This window comes from Glossina fuscipes, unplaced genomic scaffold, assembly GCF_014805625.2.
Source record: "Glossina fuscipes isolate IAEA_lab_2018 unplaced genomic scaffold, Yale_Gfus_2 0, whole genome shotgun sequence".
Classification (NCBI taxonomy): Eukaryota; Metazoa; Arthropoda; class Insecta; order Diptera; family Glossinidae; genus Glossina; species Glossina fuscipes.
Window position 1 is genome coordinate 30,597,134 of NW_023998414.1, and position 6,524 is coordinate 30,603,657.

General features: G+C 29.3%; 1 protein-coding gene across 1 annotated transcript in view; it reads right to left on the reverse strand.

Annotated features, from left to right (window-relative positions):
* The window catches only part of LOC119639708 (myb-like protein P), a 68,732-nt gene that overhangs the window by 58,282 nt on the left and 3,926 nt on the right, over positions 1–6,524 (reverse strand). The window contains exon 2 of the mRNA XM_038037301.1: positions 1,997–2,035. The gene's annotated coding sequence lies outside the window, so the exon portion shown is untranslated. The remainder of the gene's footprint in view (positions 1–1,996; positions 2,036–6,524) is intronic.

Genomic DNA, 6,524 nt, shown 5'->3' on the forward strand with positions numbered 1-6,524 from the left:
TTTTTTTTTTTTTTTTTTTTTTTTTTTTTTTTTTTTTGCAATTCATATTGACTGAAATTATTATTATATTGAATTTTAAAAAATATTTAAAATTCCAATACACAAGCACACTAAGCGAATTCATTTAACATTTACAACGCAAACCACTCCTCATAGTGTCATATGTATAATAACCGGATCCTCAGACAGTTAGTCAGCTGGTAAGGCGATAATAATATTAACATGATAAAATCTGTCAAAACTGTTCTACATACCATAAGAATTTTAATAAAACAAAAAACAAAAGGAAATTTTTTCAACATGAAAATAAACTAATTAACTTATATATGTGTGTATATACATATATATATATATATATATTTATTTTTTTTTTTCAAAATTTTTAAGGTCACGAAAACGCATGCGCATACGATGTGATTCAATTAACGCCATAATTTACAATAATCGAGGATATCATAATGAATGAAAAGAATGTTGTAAGAGAAGTTATTTCTATTCATCTAAGGTTCAATCTTTTATTCGCATTGCCTGAAGTCAAATAACATAAATAAGATTTCTATATATGGGCTTGCCAGTTACGGTTTTAGATCAATATCTCGTTTAAGCTATTACTGGTAGGTAGTTTTTCGTTTCTTATGGACCTATGCACCTTCGCGGATCTCGTTCACATTCTTAATGTTTATATAGAGTTTTTTTTTTATTTAAAATTTGAATTTTTCGCCTATTGCGACGAACCGTTGTAACCGAAGCATTTTCCCTTTCAAATACGTTTCTACTGTGACCATTAACTAACACTAACAGCTTTATTTTGCGCACAATTCCCGTACCGTATGTTTTTGCCAAGCAACGGTAAAATTGGTCTTGTCATCTCTTAATTCCTATTATCTTGACATTCTAGGGTTTATGTATCATTTTTTAGATTACAAAAAAATTACATTTTTGCACTCTACTCTTAAACACTGTCACTCAGCATTTTTATTATAAGATCGAAGCAGAATAATTAATGTAATAAATGCTTGCATGTATTTTGATCAGTGTGATCTATTGATGAAAATACCTAAAATAATGCAAAATGTCAATGTACACAACAATGTAGGTTGAATTCGATTTTACCCTATTTAAAATTTCATTTTTTTTCATTTAGTATATTTGAGTTGTTCAGTATATATACAGATACTTATCATGGAAAGCATAAAATTGCATAGTTGCGACATTCATAACTTTTGTTATTTGATTTCAGGCATTTGATCTGCGCCGAAATTCATCAAACACTTCTACAAGCTTATGGTGATGCTGGTCCATCATGTCACAATTGTCGGCTTCTATTCCAACGGTTTAAAAGTGATGATTTTGATGCCACCGACAAAAAACGGCCTACCGGGGCAAAAAAATTTCGAACACAATGGATTGCCCAGTTCATACGCTCAAAGAAATTTCAAACAGCTTAGCCGTTGATGAGTCGACCGTTAACCGTTTGCATGCGATGAAATAGTTCCAGAAAGAAGGTAAATGGCTGGCATACGAATTGATTCAAAATGTCACTTCGAACCGTTTGAGCAACGCGTTTTGTTTCATTGCTTGCCAGGCAAGCTGGTATGGAAAAGTGGATCAAACTACGACTATTACAAGCACAAAAAATCATGGGTTACTCCAGTAGAGTAACATCCACATCGACACTGAAATTGAATATTCATAGCTATAAAGATTTACTGTGCCAATCAACATATGTGGAATGAAACGAACGTTACGGCGGATATACAAAACCAGAAACTTTCCTTCAAAAATATTACTTATTAGTATCGGAAATCTGAAGGAAAATTTGAACTAAAAGCTACGCTAAAATTATTTCCGCTTCGCAGTATAGCTGCTCATACACCTACACAACTATTTCAACTCAAATCTATTGAATATGATGTCATATCTTATATGATTATGTAGTCAGCAAAATTTTTTTATAATTAATTCTAAGAAATTCAAGAAATTCAGTTTAAATTACCACCAAATTGGTTCACTGTAAACGAAACCGGCGATTGTTCTACAAAAAAAAAAAAAAAATATGGTAATAATAATAATAATAATAATAATAATAAATAAAAGCCAAAACTATCGTTTTATGAAAATTTAAATAACAAAAAAAGAATGTAAGAAGAAAAAATTGTCAACGCAACAATTAACGTGGGAGGCTTAGCTCAAAACCAACGATTTTAAACAAATTAAATTTTAACAATTTGTAAAAAAAAAAAAAAAAAAAAACAAACAAACAAAGTAAGAAAATAAGAAAAAAAGCATAATCATTCACTTTATACAAAGAGTCAGTCAGTCAGTCAGTCAATCAAGCATAACGTCTCCCATTTTGTTTCTAATTGCGCTCGAATGTAAATGATAATTTGACAATAGTAACAACAACAACAACAATAATAATAATAACGGAAACAATGAAAAACCTATATTTGTATGGGCTGTGTTACCGCTCATATACCGCTCTGTTGTAAAAATCGAACAATTTGTTCATAAGATCGGCAGTTAGGGACATGTAAATGCCTTTTCCCCCTTCGCCTCATGAAAATCGATTTTTATTCATTTATCTATAAATAGGTTTTTTTCCTTTGTTTTTCTTTTCTTTTCTTAATTTTCATTAGCTAACATTCGGAGATATACAAGATTGTCATTTCGATTTTGTAACTTTTACTGTCTTGCAGGCTAAGTAACATGAACTTATCATATATCCGATATCCTGAAACAATTTTTTAACATTAATCACTTAATTCATCGATCTTCCACTTATTCCTAAAAGCTTAAAAGCATAAAAAGCTAGAGCTTCACGTGTATACCGTGATCAAAAAATAGGGTGAATGAAAAATCTTTATTTATTTATTACTTTCTAATCTCTCTCTCTCTATATGGCTTGATAGCACTTTGGCTCGCTGAAAGAAATTGAGATAGAATCGGGGAAGTGACTGATTGTTGAGTTTTGAGCGACTTTGACGCGATTTTTTTTTAGTCTTGATAACTTAAATTAACTTTTCGACAATATTCGCTCGACAGATCGGTCTCATTTGTCGTAATAATGCACGCAAATCATTGTTTCTTACTTACATAATAACAATCGCCAAACTCAGTTTGGATATGTCGACGGAGATATGGATAACTCTACAACAATCGTTGAAAACGTTGATATGAAATTCTACAGATGCCGATGTCAAAGATAGTGCTGTCAAATCATAAAAATAATAATTTCATTATTATTGTTTTTTTTTTTTTTTTTTTTTGTTTACAGTGTATTTCTTTTGAGTCGATACCGCAAATTAAGTTTAAAGTTTTTGTTTAATTCACTCACAAACACTCCCCAGAGCATAGCGAAAGCTCTTATCATTTTCAAAATGTATTTTCTTCATTAACTTATTTAGTATATAGAAAATGTCAATTTTTTTGCACGTTTTGTCTTTTAACATTAATCAAATCGATACATATTTTTTTTTTTTTTGTATATCCAAGATTCGCTTCCTACCGTATGAAAGATTTCATAATAGTTTTTCTTTGATCTCTTCCACGATATTGATGGCGGAAATTGATATTTTGCATAATTTGTTGTTATTATTATTACTATTCGAAGTTAATTCACAATTGAATGAATTAAAACAACAACATAATAAGTAAAATTATAATATTGTATAATTATATTTAAAATTTTATAGTTGATTAATTAAAAGTATATTTATTTAATTGCTATTGAAGAATAATAAATGACTGCAATTAATGAAATTGTTGTTCCACGCAATACAACAATATAATAACGTAATTAAAAACTCGATCATGAGTAAAAAAAAATTTCACTTCATAACCAAATGGGCGAAATCATCTAATTCGATGAGTTAAGTATATTCCTGTAAAGCGTATTTAGCTTACAGTGCTCAAAATCATTTTTTCAAAGATAGTTAAAAAAAAAAAAATTGTACACTCGATCCTTTTCACGATTTACTTATTTTACACGAATGATAGATACACAAAAGAAGTAAGTAATAAAAGTAAATAATAGAGGAAAATGATATATATAATTAATATAATTAAACGATCTAAATAATAAATTGTTAAAAAATGAAGCTTTCGGGAAATTTTCCCGAAAACTACATACAAAGTTTTCGTTATATAAATGTAAGATCTATCTGTATAGATATTCGAATTTATTCTCATTAGATATTCGACTTGTCATCGAGAACTAGTATCGTTATAGAATTTTTTTACTCTTGAACCGAAAATATATCATAAATTGAGCAAGAAAAAACACTGTAGGTGATCTATGGCCACTATTAAAGATCGCATTACACCGCATTTCATTTAGTGACATGACAACTTTTCAAAATAAGACCCTACTTGGAAGACAATCGAAAATATGATTCCATCCGAATCATGTGTCTTCATGTGTCTTCGAGCCGAAGCTAGTACACTGAGTACTAAATTTTAATCAAAATATCTTAAAAATTGCAGTATGCAGGCTGAAAACAAGAAACTGGACGGATGGACAGTCAATTTTGGATCGATTCAGAAAGTGATTCATTCAATTGGTATAAGAAAAAAATATGATAATAAAAGGGAGGCAGTCAGTCGTTCTAGGTGTTGCATACACCCAACGAAACTTAACATACGTTTTTATAGCAAGTTATGTGCGGTATGATAATGCAAAATAGAAACAATTGCACATAATTTTAATCGCTATGAACATGTGAATCGATCTAAATTAGTTTGTCTATAGCTATCGGTCTATGTGTCTGCCGATGATAAATATACTCCCAGTCGCAAATGCTAAGATATCGACTTGAATTTTGGTGAAATTATTCAAAGTTTTTGTACATTAATCGGTGTTGAGAGAAAATCGGGCAAAACAATCGAGCATTCCCGTTTTCGAAAACAAAAAAGATTCGGGATTCGGGATTTGTGCTCGTTACTTATAAACTGCAACAATTACAATAATGTCCGCTTGTGTTCTCCTTCTCTGTGGGAGGGAGATCTTATATTACTTATACAAAAATGGAAAAAAATCGCTCGCGTTCAGCTAATATTGTAAAGCATTGAAACTTCATCCTTCTTGCTTTTACGTATCATTTTTTTTTTTTTTTTTTTCTTATAGGGGTAGTAAGCATAAAAGATTCAGCTCACAGCCAGACATAATTTTCTTACTTTGTTGCAAATTCGCAAATTTTTTTCTGCTAAACTTGTATAGGACTATGTAAGATTTAACCTTACCTTTACGACATCTAGAAGTGATCGTGAAAGACTCTCTAATATATGTATATGTTTGATCGGGATGAAATCGTAAGACGATTTGATCATGATCGTCGGCTTTTTGTGTTTTACAGGCAGCTAGAACTAGGCACTTGAAAAAAGATTCATCAAAAACTTAATGCAACCATTCACTAAAACGGTTTCAATTTTCAATGAAAAAAAAAAAAAATAATAATAATAATAATAATGAGCGTAACTGACCAATAAATAGCATTGATTATAAACAAATGTTGACTTAAGTTTATTGTTTGTTTAAAGTTAATATAAATTATTTTATCGAATATATTTATTTCACCCAACAGCCCTGGTCTGAGTTATGTAGTAACATCAATTTACGTTTATTAAAGTACAGTTCATATTTATGATCATGATCATGATTCGATTATGTAAACGTTAAAATTGTGAGTTTCTAGAGCACACTATTCTATTAAATATTGGGTATATCTGTTTGAAAACTTTCGAAAAAAAAGAAAAAAAATTAAAAAGCTTTCATCTAATTTTCAAAACTGTTACACTTGTTATCCAATGCGGTATTTTTTGTTTGATACAAACAACTTTCTTTCTTTACGTTGAATGGTAAACTTAAAAGAAAACTCTCAACATAACCAAGAAAACAACAACAAGCGTTCAAGTACGAATCATTAAACTGACACATAATCAGCCTGGAGGCTATAAAATATAGCACAACGTGAACAACATAAATATCGCAGCTATGCCAAGTTTACAGAAATTTCTATAAGACTTAAGCTTGCAAGCAAAAATGGAAAGATGAAATCTCTTTCTCAGAAACGACCGAAAAAAAAAAAAAAAAAAAAAATGAAAAAATGAAAAAGTTAAAAAAAAATAATAAAAAATAAACAAACAAACAACTAATAAAAAAAAAAAAAACTGTGACAAATAGCAAATAGTTCGATATAAAAGGTTTAATTTTCACAGTACGATCAAAAATAAATAAATAAATAAATATAATGCAAGATTAAAAACGAAGAGAAATAAGATATTTAACTGTATAGATAGATATAGGCAAGGAGGAGAAAAAAAAAATAAAAAAAATAAACACAAAAATAAAAAAAATAAAAATAGAGATTACAAAAAAAAAAGAAACGAATGTACCCGCACAAGTAGCTATTTGAGATCATTCATTTGGAAAGGAACTTCAGGCCAGCTGAAAGAGTTTTTTTTTTTTTTTTGGTTTGTTTTTTTTTTTTTTTTATTTATTTTGTCTTTTCTTTTTTTGGTTTTGT